Source organism: Chiloscyllium plagiosum, chromosome 14, assembly GCF_004010195.1.
Source record: "Chiloscyllium plagiosum isolate BGI_BamShark_2017 chromosome 14, ASM401019v2, whole genome shotgun sequence".
Taxonomy (NCBI): domain Eukaryota; kingdom Metazoa; phylum Chordata; class Chondrichthyes; order Orectolobiformes; family Hemiscylliidae; genus Chiloscyllium; species Chiloscyllium plagiosum.
This window is the reverse complement of record NC_057723.1, coordinates 18,507,221-18,526,870: the sequence shown is the minus strand read 5'-3', so window position 1 is coordinate 18,526,870 and position 19,650 is coordinate 18,507,221. Positions and strand designations below refer to the sequence as shown.

Genomic DNA, 19,650 nt, shown 5'->3' with positions numbered 1-19,650 from the left:
GTGGGACCAAGTGCAAATCCAGCTGATCAGACTGGTAGAAACTTTCATGTTGTGCTGGCTGCAAACTAGATCATTTCAGCCCGATTTTAACCTTGGTTTCATTGGGCTTTCGGTCTGCAAATTATAGGCTTCAAAAGGAGCTAGCAGATAAATATGAAGAAGAAGAAATTGGACACACATGGAGTCAGAATAAGGAGTGCTCCTTGAAAGAGCTCAAGGAGATGGATCAATGACCCTTTTCTGGACTGCACTATCGTAACATGCAATGAGAACTCTGTAATTCAATACAAATTATAATCTCTGAGGGGCCACAATCCTGAATAGTGCAGAGCATCTAAATGGCCTACTAATGAATGACAGGTACTTCAGATAAACTTACAACATTAAGGCAGATTTGAAACTTCTGCTCCATACGGAACCTATAAAATATCTGAGTTGGAAACTCTCAATGGTCAGGTCTTTAATCAATTATCAAAACCTTACTGGAAATTATATTTTACAAATTCTTCTCAATATTTACAGATTATGCATTATTCCCACATTCAAATCCACACATTGAAACTGCAACTTGATATTTTCTGTTGTGTATTTCAGTGCCATCATCAGATCCAAAATCAGGGATTTCATTGTACAAGAGAAATTATGTTGTAATTCATGTCATCAGATTTGATAACTCATTAAACTGCCTGTAGCCAAACCAAAAAGAGAAGGAATATTTCCCTCATGCATTACTTGTAAATCTCAAACCCCAAAATAAATCTATAATTTCATTCTGCAACACAGAGGAAATCTTTCATTTGCCTCGAAGATTTTTTGCCAAGTTTTTGCAGCTCAGTGTGGAAGAACAGTGGTTTTCCAGCTTGCTGTGAGCTCGTGCCAACTTCTATTCTGCCAAGTTAGTGATCGAGGGCCCTAAATTGAGTTGGGTGGTAATCATGGCTTGAACAGCATAGGTACCCTTTGGGACTAAAATACAAATGCAATAAAAATTGTGGATGTTTCATCCTGTCAGTCCACACATATTCACCAGCAGGAGGCAACTCGGGGAGATTATGTTGTCAATTGCTTAATCTCTGTGCCTGACCACACATTAATCAGCAAGATGGACCATCCCCCATCAATGCTACTTACAGGGATCCCTTACTAACTTACAGTTAGTTGCTCAAGCCACATTTTAATACAAACACGGAAGCACTTATATGTAACTAACAGCAACAAACACAAATGAAATATTTTAACAAATCTGTTTAGAAATGTTGTAACACACCTCCAGGACAGGTGGGATTTGAAGACAGACCATCTGGCTCAGAGTAGGGGCATTATCCAGATGAAGGGCACAAGTAAAATTTGATGAGGATTTCTTCATTTATTGCTGATTAGTTCACTGCCAAGTAACACTGTTTTCCAGGAGTGACATTATGAAACAAATTCTATCCAATATCTACAGACCACTGGCATTCTTGAACTAACACTTGCCTTTGATTCACTGAGTGTAGATCCTATAGTGATGTTGAGCCACACAATCTACACCCACAATGATGCAGTGAATTTCCGTCAAAAAAGCAAAAACTATCCAGTCAAGGTTGAAAAATTACACATTAGTTTGTAGCAAGGCAATACAATGACCAACTCTTCAAACCAGTCAATATGCTTAATTAATAATGTGACATACACTCAGCTAATTTAAAGCAGTCATTTACCTGTGAGGTGTTTTTGTTCTTCAGCACTGAAAGCAAGATGAATATTCCTTCAAGCATAAAACCATGGAAAATGGTCAACCTTTGATTGTCAAAATCTTCTTTCTTTCTTCTAGCACCGACCTTTTATCAGTTGGCCTGCAACATAAAAGGACAAGATGGCTCAGAGCATATTTATAAAATTTAACTGGACTTTCCTCAGCACAAAAGAAAGAAATGACAAAGAGTTAATAAAATTTACATTATGAGCAAATATTTTGATTTATTGGCTTTTTTTGGATGCATTTCAGACTTCTATTTAACTCTGATCCAACTTTCCTGTTCCATGTCACAAACACATGGGATTCTCCTTGTATCATTAAATATTATAGCCAGACAAAACAAAAGCATGATCATTGTTTGCATTGCTCATCTATTTCTGGTGGTCCAGAACTCAGGTTGATCACATACTTTACTCAGTTTCAAGCCATGCCAAAGTCATCACTCACTTTGTTTCTCAACTCGAGCAGAAATGAGAGAAAAATGCTATCATATTTTCGTCATCTTCTTGTGGCTTTTTCATTCCCTCCCAGCACAGACCTTTGATATTGTTATTCATTAATTTAGATTCTTTTTCGACCGAACCTGTTCAGAGACGCCATTGTGAAGCAGGTGGGACTCGACATACTGTCGTTGCTTTGAAAATCTATGTTCATGTGGTATTGTGAGACAATTTATGTGTCAATTTAATGTTAAACATCAGTAACTGGAAAAGAGCAATACTGAAAAAAGAAACAATGGGAAAATCACCAACATCTTTCTTCCGTATTCAGATTGGTACATTAATGACAATCGGTCAAATAAGAACAGAGAAATGCTTGGAAGAATTGGATTCACATTGATGCAGCACAGGGCCAATACTGGAAAAAGGAGGATTGTAATGGGAGGATACACAATCTGCGATTCATAAAAATATTAACAACAGTGCCAAACTTAGTCAGGTGCTCGGTCAGAAGTTTGTACAGAGTACTACAAAAAACAAAGCGGGAAAAAAATTGAGTAGAAGAAAAAGCTAGCTTGAAATGTAAGAAGCAGATCGTAAAAGTTTCAATAGAAACTTAAAAAAAACAAAATGAACTTTGGTCTTCCAGGAAATGAATCTGGAGAATTAAAAATGGAAAATGAGGAGTTGGAAAGTAACTGTGCAGTTATTCAGTATTAATCTTCACTATAATGGGTACAAGTACCATGGTGTAAATGGATGTCAATAAGGGAATGGAAGGAAGAACTGAAATAAATCCCAAACTGAAGAAAAGTGGTTTAGGAGGCTCTGAAAGAAGTAATCAGTGAGACAGCTGATGCATTGCTTTTCATGTTCCAAATTTTTTTAAATTCAAGGAAGTTCAGATTAGATTGGAAAATAGTGCATTTATTTTTTTGATTCAGAAAAGGTGGGCAGTAGGTTGCAAGGAACTGCAGACCAGTTTGCTTAATATTTTTCCTATGGCTATATTAGAAACTATCTTTAAAAACATTACTCTAGACTTGCTGGGAAAATCCAAGGTAACCAGGCAGAATGAACATGGTTTTGTGAAAGAAAAATTAAGTTCAACCAAATTATTGGAACTCTTTGAGGAAATAATATGTGATGTAGAAAAAGGGGAACTGTTGGATATACTCTACATAGATTTCCAGAAAGTATTTTATGAATCAGCAGGAAATTGAGAAAGAAATTTGTAAGGAGATTTCAGTTATCAGTAAGAATAATAAGGTGGTTATGGTAAGGGATTTTAACTTTCCAAATATAGACTGGGACTGCCATAGTGTTAAGGGTTTAGATAGAGAGGAATTTGTTAGGTGTGTACAAGAAAATTTTCTGATTCAGCATGTGGATGTACCTACTAGAGAAGGTACAAAACTTGACCTACTCTTAGGAAATAAGGTGACTGAGGTGTCAGTAAGAGAGCACTTTGGGGCTAGCGACCATCATTCTCTTAGCTTTAAATTAATGATGGAAAAGGATAGACTGGATCTAAAAGTTGAAGTTCTAAATTGGAGGAAGGCTAATTTTGATGGTATTAGGCAAGATCTTTCAAAAGCTGATTGGGGGAAGCTGTTCACAGGGAAAGGGCAGCTGGAAAATGGGAAGCCTTCAAAATGAGATAACGAGAGTCCAGAGACAATAAGGTGATTCCTGTTAGGGTGAAAGGAAAGGCTAGTAGGTGTAGGGAATGCTGGATAATGAGAGAAATTGAGGTTTTGGTTAAGAAAAAGAAGGAAGCATATGTCAGGTGTAGACAGGATAGATTGTGTGAATTCTTAGAAGAGAATAAAGGCATTAAGAGTATACTGAAGAGAGGAATCAGGAGGGCAAAAAGGGGACATGAGGTAGCTTTGGCAAATAGGGTTCAGGAAAATACAAATACATTAAGGGCAAAAGGTAACTCAAAGATCAGCAAGGCAGCTTATGTGTGGAGCTGCAGAAGATGGGGGATATACTAAACAAATATTTTGCATCAGTGTTTATTGTGGAGAAGAACATGGAAGGTATAGAATATGGGGAAATAGATGGTGACATCTTGAAAAATGCCCAGATGACAGAGGAAGTGGTGCTGGATGTCTTGAAATGCATAAAAGTGGATATATCACTAGGAATTACATTTTGTCATTTATATCAAAATGATTTGGATGTGCACATAGAAGATATAGTTAGTAAGTTTGCAGATGACACCAAAATTGGAGGTGTAGTGGACGGAGAAGAAGGTTATCTCAGATTATATTGGGATCTTGATCAGATGAGCCAATGAGCTGAGGATTGGCGGATGGAGTTTAATTTAGATAAATGCGATGTGCTGCATTTTGGAAAAGCAATCAAAGCAGGACTTATACACTTAATGGTAAGGTTCTAGAGAGTGAACAAAGAGACCTGGGAGTGCAGGTTCACAGTTCCTTGAAAGTGGAGTCATATGAGATAGGATAGTGAAGAAGGTATTTGGTATGCTTTCCTTTATTGGTCAAAGCGTTGAGTATAGGAGTTGGTAGGTCATATTGCGGCTGTACAGGACATTGGTTAGGCCACTTTTGGAATATTGCATGCAATTCTGGTCTCCTTCTTATTGGAAGGATGTTGTGAAACTTGAAAGGGTTCAGAAAAGATTTACAAGGATGTTGCCAGAGTTAGAGGATTTGAGCTACAGGGAGAGGCTGAATACGCTGGGGTTGTTTTCCCTGGAGCATCGGAGGCTGAGAGGTGACCTTATAGAGGTTTATAAAATCATGAGAGGCATGGATAGGATAAATAGACAAAGTCTTTTCCCTGGAGCAGGGGAGTCCAGAACTAGAGGGCATAGGTTTAGGGTTAGAGAGGAAGGATATAAAAGAGATCTAAGGGGCAATCTTTTCACCCAGAGGATGGTGCATGTATGGAATGAGCTGCCAAAGGAAGTGGTGGAGGGCTGGTACAATTATAGCATTTAAAAGGCATCTGGATGGGTTTATAAATAGGAAAGATTTAGAATGATCTGGGCCAAGTGCTGGCAAATGGGACTAGATAAGGTTAGGATGTCTCGTCAGCATGGACTGAAGGGTCTGTTTCCATGCTGTACATCTCTATGACTCCCTGACTATAGGTGCAACATCAAATGTTGTTGCATAAAATAAATGTTCATAATGTAAAAAGTAACATATTCATGTCGATAGAAGATTAGATAACTAACAAAACATAGAGTAGGCAAAACTGGGTCTTTTCTGTTTGTCAAGGTGTAGCATGTTGTGTACCACAGGGATCAGTGCTTGGAATTCAATATTTAACAAACTATGCAAATAATTTGAATGAATGTATTGGAGTTGATGCTAAATTTTGCTGTTGACATTAAGATAGGTCAGAAGGTAATGGACATAAAAACGGTACAAAGATATAACAGGGTGAAATGAATGGGCAAAGATCCAGAAAATGACGTACACAAGTGTGAGAGGTAATTTCGGTTTAAACTTTAAGATGTGCCTGGACCACAGACTGATCTATAATAAAAGACAAAACCTTTGTTTCTTTTCTAACAACCATTTTATATACTCAAAAGTAGAGTAGTTTAAATTGTGCAGAATGCTGACAATTTGTGAGCTATAGTAAAAGCATGCAGGCTCTTGATTAATGAAGCCATTCACACAGCAGAGAAGGATGAGTCCTTTCTTGATAAGACTCCAGGATGGGAGTACGACTTGAGACATCTGTTTTGATAAGACTACAGGGTGAGAAAAACAACAAACTTTGGAGACTCTGGAGCCTTTTGTTGCAGACTTTGTGATAAAAATAATGATGTTTTTAAGAATGTGAACCTTGGCTTGTTGGAGCCAAGGAGAGGAGGGACTTGTGCTATATATAATGGAGACTTTGTAAGCCTCAGCGCGCCTTTTCTTTAAGGGTGCCCGACTCTGCAGACTTGACTTGTTAATAAAACTTTGTTTTCCTGAATTTGTCTAGAGCGATTATTGAGAAGCGATTTTAGTTTCTAACAACAAGGATTATAAGAAAAAGTGAAATCATACAGTTTGGCAGAGTGATGAAAGATTAGAGATATTTCACATACAGAGGGATCCAAGTGTCCTCATGCATAAAACATGAAAGGTTGGTGTGCAGGTAAGGTAAGGAAAGGTAAAAGAATGTTATTGTTATTCTGAGTGGAAATGAACACAAAAGTAGGGAAGTTATGCTTCATTTATACAAGGCATCAGTGAGACCACATCTGAAATACTATGCACAGTATTGGTCTCCTTATTTAGGAAAGGATGTAAATACATTGGAAAAGGTTCAGAGAATATTTACCAGATGAACACCTGAAATTGGCAGTTTGTTTTATGAGGAAAGACTGGACAGAGTAGGCTGAATCCTCTGGAGGTTAGAATAGTGAACGGTAACTTGATTGAAATATATATGATCCTGAGGTAACATGACAGGTTGGATATGGAAAGGATGTTTCCTCTTGTGGGAGAAACAAGAATAAGGAGTCACTGTTTTAAAAATATGCTGTCACCCATTAAAGACAAAGACAAGGAGAATTCTTGAAGATTGATTCCAGATAAGCAAGGGGTGAAAGGTTATCAGGTGTCAGCTGGGAATGTAAAGTAATCAGAACAGCCATGATTTATTGAATGGTGGAGGAGGCACAAGTACTGATTGGCCTACCACTGTTCCGAAATCACATGTTTCCATGTAAGTCCTCGTCCTCACGGCAGTTTTGGCAGACCATGATATTGTTGAGTCCTCAATGGCAATGTAGTATTGTGTCCTTCACAGCTGAACAACTGTTTGAAACCATGAGCTTTAAATTTAAACACTGCTCCATTAGTTAGGTCTAAAATGCAATGGCTTTGCCATTCCTCCAGTTGCTCCATTATTTCTCGCTCCTGTTTCATTGAACAATTTAGGGGCAGAAGCAAAGAAGTGTGTCAATTGAGCAAGCAAATGAAGTTTGAATGGCAATTTGTAAATATAAAATATTACTTTGTTTTTACAAAAAAAAAACCTCAGATTACTAAGTCATTATGACGTTGTTTGTGGGAGTTTGATGTACACAAGTCAGTTGCCAGTTATCATATATTACAATAATGGCTACGTTGTGAAGTACTTCATAGCATTTGAGGTGAATTGGAGTGTGTTGAGTGAGTGTTAAATGTGTGTGTGTGCGTGTTGAATGTCTGTTGAGTGTGTGTTGCGTATGTGTGTGTGTTGAGTGGGTGTGTGTTGAGTGTGTGTATGTCAAGTATGTGTCCAAATGGTTATGTAAAGGCTATATGCTTGTCATCACATTTTTGTTTTACTCAGGTTTATCAGTGAAGAAAATAGCTCTGGCTTTGATTCAAAAAACTCCTGATCATTGCCTCCTTATTGCTCACTGCTTGCATTATACAATACTTACATTTTTAACTGGAGAAGGATGTAATTTTTTATGCAAAGATCTTAAAAGCTTTGTTGTGACCAACTAAACTTGAACAGAGAGGAGCCCTTTCATCCCTTCTCACCACTCTATATCAAAATAATATTTCAACAAATGACTTGATCGCTTTGTTTCTCATTTTAATGACATCAGACAAGTGGAGTAGCACTGTGTGATTTCCTTTAGGTCAAGTAAGATTTCAACCCTTTCTGAACATCATTAATAAATTCTCACAAAATCAATAAAATTACATCAAAACCCAGAGAATTAGAAAACACCATTTCACTCATTATTTAGTTGTCTTAATGATGGGTTTTATTGCACATTTTGGGAACTCCTGGTGGTTTTTCTCAGTGAGTCGAGCATAATAACCTTATGATTAGTCAATTATATAATAACAAGCTGGCAGTCACCATGGTGAAATGATTTGGTACCTATTGCATGAATCAGTCTTACAGTACAAAACATATATGAAATGATTATATGGAAATATTGAACCAAGTGCCCCTCAGGTTACTGAGTTTTAATGGTGCATAATGTTAGAATATGAATCTGACAGCATAGATTCTAGAAATACAACACTCCCAGCATAGAAATAGCTTTATCAACAAGTTCCCACTTTTTGTCATGACTCATTAGGAATTCGAAATAGTGAGTCAGAATGCAAATATTCCATAAAAGTTAATCAAATTAAGTACTCAGGGGATCCAACAAAGCCATTTCTAGATTCCTCATGGATTCAATACTTTTTAATGTTTAGCAATCATCATGCACAAGTCCAAACTTCCTAGGCATGTTGGGACACTGAAACCACATCTACATGCAGATCTTAAGCTAACAAACAGCTTCAACGCATTTCCTGGGACAACTTTACAACAAGCAACCACTATGTTTGTCATACAATTAAGGACAGCCAGTCGGAACGTATTTCCAGAGATCCATAGAGAAGGACCACAGCACTGGATGTTTGACAGCTCCCCTGGGAGATGTGGGGATAGGTGAGGGTGAGAATAGTGTGAGGATGGGAAGAGAGTTTTTGGACACCTCAAAAGGGTCTGCTGAGCATGTTGCAAAAGAAGGCCCAGAGTGTTGGGGTCATCAATGTGAGAATCCCTGAACAGGAATGACTGTGGCTGCAGCTTTAGCTATTTCAGCCGAATGGCTTCACCATTGAGTGTTTGAAAAAAAATTTCCAATGGCCCTTTGATCTGCTGTGGGGAGGTTGCCACCTCATGTCTTATGGCCTCTGGACCAACTGGGGGGAGGACGGGAGACGTTTTATGCTTTTAAAGTTCTGTCAGTGTCGGATGAAGGTTCTTGATTGGGTCCATAATTAGAGCAGCATAACTCCAGCTCTTTATGTCAACGCAAATATCCTGATTAAAATCTTTGATGTTAGAAAAATGTCAATTAAATGGGTAATCTGAAAAAAAATTATTAAACAGATTGGTAATTGTGTGAATACCTGGTGCAGCATTGTGGAGAGGGGACTGAATTTCTCAAGGGAATACGGTAATTAACTACATTCTCACCCTTACAGCTAATTTTCTCAGGAATTCTACTTTAAAGCCATGCCTGTTCTAGGAATATTGATCCTGACTCTTTCTCCTCTTCGACATATAATATTCTTGTTACAAAACACATACATTTTAATTTCAGGAAGAGAATGTGAGGACTGCAGATGCTGGAGATCAGAGTCAAGAGTAGGGTGTTGGGAAAGCACAGCAGGTCAGGCAGCATCTGAGGAGCAGGAGAATTGACATTTCGGGCAAGAGCCCTTCATTCAAAATAAAAACACACAATCAAGATGAAAGGTGCCAATTTTGAAATGTTCTAAACGTTTATGCTATTTTTCTTTCTCCTGACCCCCTGAAAGTTTTACCCGATTCACTGACATAATTCTGCAAACACTCACAATTCTTTGCAGATTCAAACTAAGTATGATCATTCCTGGTGCATCAATTGGTTTTTTGACATCAGACCTGGCCCATTTTTGTTTCCTCTAATATTCACGGAGGTCTCACGTTGCCAAACCTCCAGTCTACAGATATTAAGAATTAATCACCAGGCTTTTCACAAGCAACCTCGATGAAAAGATATGAAATATGTGTTATTTTAGTTTACTTTGCATATTTTATTACTTCTAAAACTATTGCTGAAAAGGGAGACAAAGGTTTATCACCTGTACTCATTAGGTCAAACACAAGAATGTCAAATTTCATGCCATCACAAACATTTATACTGAAGGAGAAAAGACTGCTGATTCCTCCTTCACCAAAAACTGTTGTGCCAGTTTCAGCAATATTCAAAGTTTGTTGCAGCAAGCAAATTATGAGAAATGGAAGAAAAGGCTATATAACTGGATGTTACAGCTGGAATCATAAAATCTCGACAGTGCAGAAAGTGGGCCATTTCACCCATCAAATCAGTGCCAGCCCCCTGAAGAGCATCCCACCCAGACCCACCTCTCCACCCTCTGCCTGCATCTTCCATGGACTAATCCATTTAGAGTACACATCCCAATCCATCTAATCTGCACATGTTTGAACTGTGGGAGGAAACCCGAGCAGCTGGCAGAAATCCACACAGACACCAGATACAAACTTATCACATCGAAGGCTTGAATGCACCCATGTCCCTGGCACTGTGAGGTACCAGTGTACCCACAAAGCCATCATGCCACACTTAAAGTTTAGATGCCTGACTTTATGATTCTGTGATTCAGTGACAGAAAGATGATGGTTTTGTGACACACTACAGCCTTCTGCTGTACCAGCTGAACTATCAAAGGAGACCCTAAACTATTGAAGGAAATGGAATGTCACTTGACAAATCCTTAATGATTCTACGTAATCACAGTTGGCAGCCATGGACTGTAGTGATAGTAACAAGATCAGCTAGCTGGACCTCACTTAATATGAGTTCCCTGATTGGGGCTGTTAATCTAATCTAATCAAGGATTCCTGGCTGACAGATAACAGGAGTGTCAGAGATTCTGGCACTCTGACAGCTGAATCTAAATAGGCAGTACTAGAGGCAAGGACTTTTCATTGACTTGGTGACAGAATACCAGTCTCTGTGGAGTTATTTCATGGATGGGTCAAGTTTCCAGCAGGGTAACTTCGACAGAATTTGTAGCACATTCATGATTGATAGGCAATACTTTACTGGAATACAACCCAATAGTAGTTGTTAACTCTCCAATATCTGAGACAATAGGTATGTTTGTGTAAACACGTGTCAGTAGGTGACTCAAATAAGGCCCAGCCTCACCATATTTACACTGTGGGTATTGAGTGTTCAATGCCAGACTGAAAAACTGAGCTCATGTTTGCCAGCCACAAGATCTGATGAGTAATTGTAATGCAAGCAGCGTCCTCTTTGGCCACCCGAGGAGTAGACAGTTTCCCGATGCCGCCGGCTTAAACCAAGGGCTGGCAACACTGAACCCCCAGCAGACTGGTACCAACTGGGGACCTTAAGACAGACAGATGGTACAAATTAGCATCTAGAGAGCCGAGGGCAATAGGGTTTGTGCAAACCTGTCCAGGAGGAAATGTAGCAGTGGGGCTACATTTCCTGCCTGTAGTTCCTTCAGTGAGGCATGAAGTCTCTGGACACTGCAGGGATGCTGCCTTCTTGGAGTTGGTAACCTCCTGATGCTATGACCAAATTACTCGCAGCTGCCAAAATGGCCGTGCAAAGGGCCTACAAATCAGTTGGCTCTGTGGAGTGAAGAATACATCTGCTTCTTAGTCAACCCCAGGAAATTTCCCCAACAGGGTTGCCCACTCTTTGAATAATTTCCCCATTTTCATTCTCTCAATTCGTACGCTGGTAAAAGTCAGTCCTACATATCAATTTCATATGGCAATCGAAAGTGACTTGTGAAAAAGAACCATGGTCGATGCCTACCCCTTATCCTCCAACAATATCTCAGCCAAAGGTGTAGTGTCCAACTGTAACATGCTTTTTGCTGTTGTAGCTGTGTTTATCTGACTCATTTGAAGCCAAAAGCAGAACCTAAGGCTTTCCTGGTCTGAAGCAGGGGGGGGAAAGATGCTCCCTGTGGGCCACAAACAGCTAGCTTCAGACATGAAGAAGAGTCTCTTGGGCATCAAAGCCCTTGCCTTTAGCAGAGAAAATTGCAAACTTGTTTTATTCTTACAAATTATATAAATTATACAATTTACAGACATATAATTTTACAGTGTATTGCTGTTATATATAAAGGCTGCTTTCCGTTTTCTTCCTTTCTTGTGCTGTCTATCTTATTGACAGATCATGGAGTAAAAGAAGTCTCTTAGGTGGTGCCATCAGTTTATTATCATCTTATTGAGGATTCTCTTTCAAGGTTTGAACAAGAGCCCAGGTGCATTAGACATCAACAATCTGTATCTCAAATGAATGGAGATTCATTGAAATTGTTGTTGAGCCTTTCCCTCCCTTGAAATTGATAATAATTAAACGTAGCATGTACCCTGATATCCGACGACTCCATCTGGTTTTAATTTGCCTCAAGTATTAAGAAATCTATAGACTCCAGGGTCTCTTTATCTTTCCCTATCTGACTAATGTAAAGTTTGTAGCAGACTTTGACTAATACTTTAAAGATTTAACTCTTTTTAGATGTGGTGGAGTTTTATTTTAACAATGAAAATTCAGCATTTTCTCATTTTAAATTAGAACAACTGCGATCAGCGAACTAGAAGCAACCACAGGGAAAAGGATGCTGCTCAAGGTTTAAGTGGAAGAGAAAAGCATGACAGATCTCAAGGTAATTATGGGCAACAGTGTACGAATAAATAAATCTGCACTGCTCTCCAGCTTAATTGTACCTTATTTCCTGTCTCTTTCCAACCATTTCCACCTCATTGACATTACATAATCTTTATAGACTGTGTAACATATTCTGTCTCCTGTTTGCTGGTTGTACAAATAATACAACTAAGGAATCAAAAGTCTGAAACAAAGCTTTTGCCATTAAAGTGGATTCTTTCCCACTTTTTGTTTCTGGATAGCATTCCAACATATATCAGCAAGTTGGACGGTCTGCCCAGAGGTCTACTATTGCTCAGTGCCTGAATAATATTCATTGAATTCTACCTTAATCCCGAGCAAATGTTTGGAGGGAAAAGATTTATGGAAGGGTCTCAGTTAAGCAGCATCTCACAGTGATCCCACTGTGAGCACAAAACTATTGGGGAGTCCAAAACCTGCAATTTCATATGATTTGGTTATTCAGAAGATACTCATCAGCCCAGATTATCCTTACTGTCTGTGTCTTTTTGTTTTATGTCAGAGATCAGCCCACCTCCAAAGTAGTCTTACACATTTAATCCATAATTCTTAAATGATGAGGGAAGTTTGCAGAAACAGTACTATATATTCACACCAATTTCTAAAACCCTCCTCCATGTTTTCATGATCTCCAACTTCAATGATTACGATGCTTTCCTGACCCACTTTCCATTCTTCATAAGCTCAGGCAAAATTCTGCTTTTCATCCCCTAGCTTGCATCAAATCCTGTTCACCCATCACCCGTGTTCACTGGCTTATCTGGTTAACTGGTGCTCAAAACCCTGTTTGATCATTTCATAAGATCATGGATCATCTGACTGGAACTCAAATCCACATTCTCGTCCACCCCTGTAATCTTTCCAATCCTTCGCTTAGCAAGAATTTATCCACTTATGTCCTAAAAATGTTCAACAACTTTGCTTCCAACAAGTGTCATGAGGGAATTCAGACAAAGGGCCAAAATTGTAAAATTAGAGCCAGGTTATTTAGGAATCAAATCAACAAGCATTTTTTCACAAAAACAATAGTGGAAATCTGGAACTCTCTGTCCCAAATGCACGGAATGTAGAGTCAATTTAAACTTTTAAGAAATTCTACAAATTGATGTTTGGTAAAGGGATTAAGGAAGGTGAAGCAAAATCAGGTAAATAGACTTGAGCTGCAACCCATATTGATTTACTTGAATGGCAGAACAGGCTCAAAAGGCTGAATGGCCTACTCCAATTATATTCCATGTACTCTCTTTCCTGGTAGAGATGTATAAGGCTTGCATGATCTTGTGGGAGAAAATCGCTTGATAGACTAATGATAAGAGACTTAGACAAGATATAGGTTATAGTATGACAGTAATTAGCTGTCGGTTACATTGGTAAAATGGACACTATCATTAAACTATAAGAGACTTTGAGGTTCAGAGTTGCTCCTTTGAGGATCAAAATTATTTCCCCCCGTCCCATCCCATGGGATTGTTGGTTCTGCTTTGTCGGGACTTACCACATGTTTCTCCTCTGCATGGTACTTGAAAGTTCAGCTCTTTAATCTGGTGTTTGTTGTGCAAGCAGCTTTCTCAAAACTATGTCTCAGTATTCTTCAGAGTGCCATCATTCTCTACCAATTTCTATCAGACAAAATGATAACCATTGCTGGCACTATTTTTTTTTATGAATCCTCACGACAGCTCATCACGAGTAAGATCCATCTTGCTGCCAGTGTCCTCTTTGCTGGTAGGGATCTACAGTGCCTATTTGATCTAATGTGGTTGATGAAAGCACTAGGTAACCTAATAAGAAGGTGCTTTTCTCTTAAACATGTTTAATACATGATAGCAACTTTGTACATGTTATATTGGTACAATAGATATTGTTATAAAACGATGAAGAACATCTCAGTGTTAGGTGTTAATTATTTGAAGTCCAAAGCTATCTCCTCTGCCCGAGTTAAATTGGATGGTGTTTAAACTACCCTAAGCATTAACCCATTCTAACCTTTATATCCATTCATAACACCCAGTCCTTTATTCTCCTGTGAAAGCTATGTTAGGGCATTAGGACAAGATTTTAAAGACATTGCTCACTGCTGCAAATGAAAATATTGCCCTTTGTAATTAAGAAAGGAAATGGTGAATGATGCATAAAATGCAGCAGCCTGCTTGATGAGGAGACAGTTGGTACCTTGTAGTTATATTCCAAGTAGTAAAAACCCCTGCAGGCTGACATGATAACCCTATCATTAGCAAAATGAAACCGAGAGACAGCCATATATTTTAAAAGTTCAAAACATACTTTCACGAGCTATTAACTTTGGATTTCATCCCTTCAATTTGTAAAATTGCTCCTTTCTGTCCTGTAGGCTGTAGATACAAATTAATTTGGTCTTGCAAAAAGTTGTATTGATTTTTATTGTCAAATATTGTTCATGCGCATCGTGACAAGCATTACAAATCATTGTTATTTTGCCAGTAGCTCAACTTATTCCATTTTTAAAAGTGACAAAACTTGCAAGTAGAGCAGCAGTAGCTAATAATTTCTCTGATTGCTGGATCACACTTCACTGTTCCGCTCTTTTTACAGATTAATTGTTGTCTTCATCTTTCCTCCACCCACTGTGCCTATGCCCAAATTTACTGGAGACAGTTGGTTTTCCGAAATGTCTCTTGGATGATTGACCATGCTCCTGATGGCTTTCCCTTTCTCTTTCACTGGGTAATGACCAAGTTGGATGATGCTCACCCTCTATATTAAGACAGAGCAGCAGGTCTAGAACTTCATCTCAGAAGTAGGAATTGAGAGGCAGAGTGAGTCCCAGTATCACGATCCAACATCCATCACCAGCCTGCCAGAAAGTGAGATTTTGTGGCAATGATAGTTTTAATTGACCTGCAGATGAATGTATTACTGGAGGCGCAGATCTGAGACTGAAATAGAATCAGGGTGATTCCAAAAGAGGCAGATTAAAAGATCACCTCCTTTACCCCCTCAAAAATTCATCTTTATTCTTCAAATACAATCAGTTTTGAAGGTTGACCCCTATCCGGAAGGCTTTGTCATCTATGAACTTTTACCCCATTGAGAGTGTAATGAATACATCCCCCACACCCTACTCCTCTCAATGCCTTACCATCTTGCCTTCCCCAATCCCTCATCACTACATCTCTCACCCCCACCATTAACCAGATGAACAGAATTGACAAGCCGTGGTGTAGAGTTGGAAGCCAATGAATAGCCTATAAAGTTTCATGTATAGACAAGCTTCATAAACAGGGTCATGCACTGACAAAATAATGTGGCAGTGATACTTCACCAACAGCCCATAAAACGCCTCAAGGAAATAAACTGACTTCAGAATTAGTATCACACCATACGTCTGAGGTGAAAAGATAAAAAGAATGGAAAATAACCAACATTTACAGTTAGTTATCACACTAATAATATTTTCTATCATGACATTTTCATTAGTGTGAATTTTATTTTGCACTTTGATCCATCAAAATTACATTTTGAAGTCATCTGAAAACTGTTTGCATATTTGAAATGTTGGTCTTTTACTAGACAAATTGCCAATTGATAAAACTAACAATTATCAAACACATTATTAAAGAGATGCTGCATTTTGCAGATAGCATTGTCATAACTTACCGGAATAAACACATATATAACTCTTGCTACATCATTTCATTAGTAAAGAAGGCAAAAGAATTTCAGTTCTTTTTTAAACTTTTTCTGCCTCCACTTCATGGTGCAATCCTCCTTGCAGCTATCGTAAAACCCAATTGTTATACAGTCATAGAGTCATAGAGATGTATAGCACGGAAACAGACCCTTCGGTCCAACTCATCCATGCTGATCAGATATCCCAACCCAATCTAGTCCCACCTGCCAGCACCGGACCCATATCTCTCCAAACCCTTCCTATTCATATACCCATCCAGGTGCCTTTTAAATGGTGCAATTGGACGAGCCTCCACCACTTTCTCTGGTAGCTCATTGTTGTTAAGGTCCAGAGAATCTGGCCATAACTGTCATTTTACATGCAGCAGCTTAGACCTAAACTTACTATCAGCGTAATGTTTTATTCATTTATGTGATATGGGCATCTCTCGCTGGGCCAGCACGTATTGCTTATGTCAAATTGCACCTGAATCTGAGTGGATTACTGGGTCCACTTCAGTCTGCAGTTAAGAGTCAACTACACTGCTGTGGGTCTGGAGTCACATGGAGGCTAGAGCAGGTATGAACAGCAGATTTCCTTCCTCAAAGGATATTAATGAACCAAATGGGTTTTATCAACAATTGACAATGATTATATGGCTGTCGTTAGAGCTTTTAATTGCAGATTTTTAATCAAATTCAAATTTTACTATCTGTCATTGTGAGATTCAAACTCATGTCGCCAGAGGCTTTTGGATTACTAACCCAGTGACATGAACACTGCACCACTATCTCCTCTTTATTTATCTTATGAAGTGCCTAGTAACTTTTGTTTTTCTACATTAAAGCACATTATAAATGCATATTATTCTGGATGTAGATTTGCTCACTGAGCTGGAAGGTTCATTTTCAGACATTTCATCATCATATGAGTCAACATCATCAGTGAGCCTCTGGATGAAGCACTGGAGGCATGGCCCACTTTCTATTTATGTGTTTAGGTTTCCTTGGGTGGGTGATGTCATTTCCTGTGGCAATGTCATTTCCTGTGATATTTGCAGATGGCAATCAGAAAACTACCAAAATACAGTTTGAATTGATGTTAAACATTTTTAAAACGTTCATGTAATGTGGGCATCATTGCTAAGACCAGAATTTGGTGCTTATCTCCAACTGTTCTTGAGAAAATGGCAATAAGTTACCTTTGCAGTCCATCTCCTGCAGGTCGACCTATACCGCTGCTGGGAAGACTGTTCTCGGACTTTGATACAATAAAAGAAAAAGAACAGTGGCTTAGTTCTAAGTAAGGATAGGATGTGGCTTGGAGATTAACTTGCAAATAGTGGTGTTCTCATCTGACTGCTGCCCTTGTCTTTCTAGGGAATAGAGTTATGGTTAGGAAGATGCTGTTGAAAGAATCTGTATGTGTTGCTGCAGGAAAGCATGCAGATAATGTCAACTGCTGCCAATGTGTGTCAGTGATGGAGGGAGTAACTGGTTGAAGATTTAGTGCCAGTCAAGCAGAATGCTCTGTCCTAGATGGTGTTAAGCTTTCTTAAGATTGTTGGAACTGCATACATCCAGGCAAGTAATAATTTATCACACTCCTGACTCCTATCTTGGCGGTGGTGAACAGTGTTTAGGGAGTCAAGAATATAATTATTTTGTTCAGGACTCCCAGCTTCCGACCTACCTCTTGTAGCTATAGTATTTATATGACTGATCCAGTTCAGTGTCTGATGAATGATAACTTCAAAGACATGAAATGTCTATTCAGCAAAGATTATGCCATTGGATATCAAGTAGTTAGAATAAAATTCCCTCTTGTGGGAGATAGTCATTGCCTGACACATGTGCGGTACACATGTTATTTTCCACAAAGCAGTCCAAATCCAGATGGTCCTGCACAGATGCTTAGTATCTAAGGTGATGACAATTGTGCAATTGTCAGTATATAAGCCCACCTTGCCTCCCTGCAATGGAGGCAAAGTCACTGATGAAGCAACGAAAGATGCTTGGGCTGAGGACACTATCCTGAGAAACACTTGCAGCCCATGTTTTATAAATGGTGAGAAAATTAATAAAGCCAAAGCGCAAAGGGATCTGGGAGTGCTAGTCGAGGATTCTCTAAAGGTAAACATGCAGGTTGAGTCCGTGATTAAGAAAGCGAATGCAATGTTGTCTCTTATCTCAAGAGGATTGGAATATAAAAGCAGAGATGTACTACTAAGACTTTATAAAGCTCTGGTTAGGCCCCATTTGGAGTACTGTGTCCAGTTTTGGTCCCCACACCTCAGGAAGGACATACTGGCACTGGAACGTGTCCAGCGGAGATTCACAAGGATGATCCCTGGAATGACAGGTCTAACATATGAGGAACGGCTGAGGATACTGGGATTGTATTCGTTGGAGTTTAGAAGATTAAGGGGAGACTTAATAGAGACGTACAAAATAATACATGGCTTGGAAAAGGTGGATGCTAGGAAATTGTTTCAGTTAGACGAGGAGACTAGGACCCGTGGACACAGCCTTAGAATTAGAGGGGGTCATTTCAGAACAGAAATGCGGAGACATTTCTTCAGCCAGAGAGTGGTGGGCCTGTGGAATTCATTGCCACGGAGTGCAGTGGAAGCCGGGACGCTAAATGTCTTCAAGGCCGAGATTGATAGATTCTTGTTGTCTAGAGGAATTAAGGGCTACGGGGAGAACGCTGGTAAGTGGAGCTGAAATGTGCATCAGCCATGATTGAATGGCGGAGTGGACTCGATGGGCCGAATGGCCTTACTTCCACTCCTATGTCTTATGGTCTTATGGTCTTATAACTGAAGTGATTGGCTTCAGTTATAAGACCAATCTGCAAGTTTATTAACAGATTAACTTTTGACCCTGCAGAGATCAATTATTCTTTCATAATTTTTGATGATTCATTCTGTAAACAGTTTCATGTCCAGTTCAGGGATATACTTGTCCATCTAACTCATCCCATTTTGTCGAGATATAGTCCTTCTTTAGGGCTACAACACAACTGTCATGTTCAGAACAGGAATTATGATATGGCACTGGAAATAGTATGACAAACTTCACCATTCTAAACCTCTCTAGCTTGGCTGATAGTTTTCTAGCCACTATGGGCTGCACTAAATCTTGTCCAAAGTCTCTTCCTCAGTTCGACAGAACTTAGAATAATTTACTTGCTTTCAGCCTGTGATTGGGACACAATTTCATTAACACAAAATCATACCAGAGAGAATGGTAATTTGCATCTAATATTCTTTGAGGAGAAAGTGAGGTCTGCAGATGCTGGAGATCAGAGCTGAAAATGTGTTGCTGGAAAAGCGCAGCGGGTCAGGCAGCATCCAGGGAACAGGAGAATCGACATTTCGGGCATAAGCCCTTCTTCAGGAATGAGGAAAGTTTGTCCAGCAGGCTAAGATAAAAGGTAGGGAGGAGGGACTTGGGGGAGTGGTGTTGGAAATGTGATATGTGGAAAGAGGTCAAGGTGAGGGTGATAGATCAGACTGGGGTGGGGGCGGAGAGGTCAGGAAGAAGATTGCAGGTTAGGAAGGTGGTGCTGAATTCGATGGATTTGACTG

General features: G+C 39.2%; 1 long non-coding RNA gene across 1 annotated transcript in view; it reads right to left on the bottom strand.

The window, feature by feature from the left end:
• Nucleotides 1–19,650, bottom strand: part of LOC122556530 — an 840,555-nt gene that overhangs the window by 471,136 nt on the left and 349,769 nt on the right. The window contains exon 2 of the long non-coding RNA XR_006313553.1: nucleotides 1,701–1,835. This is a non-coding gene — a long non-coding RNA (uncharacterized LOC122556530). The remainder of the gene's footprint in view (nucleotides 1–1,700; nucleotides 1,836–19,650) is intronic.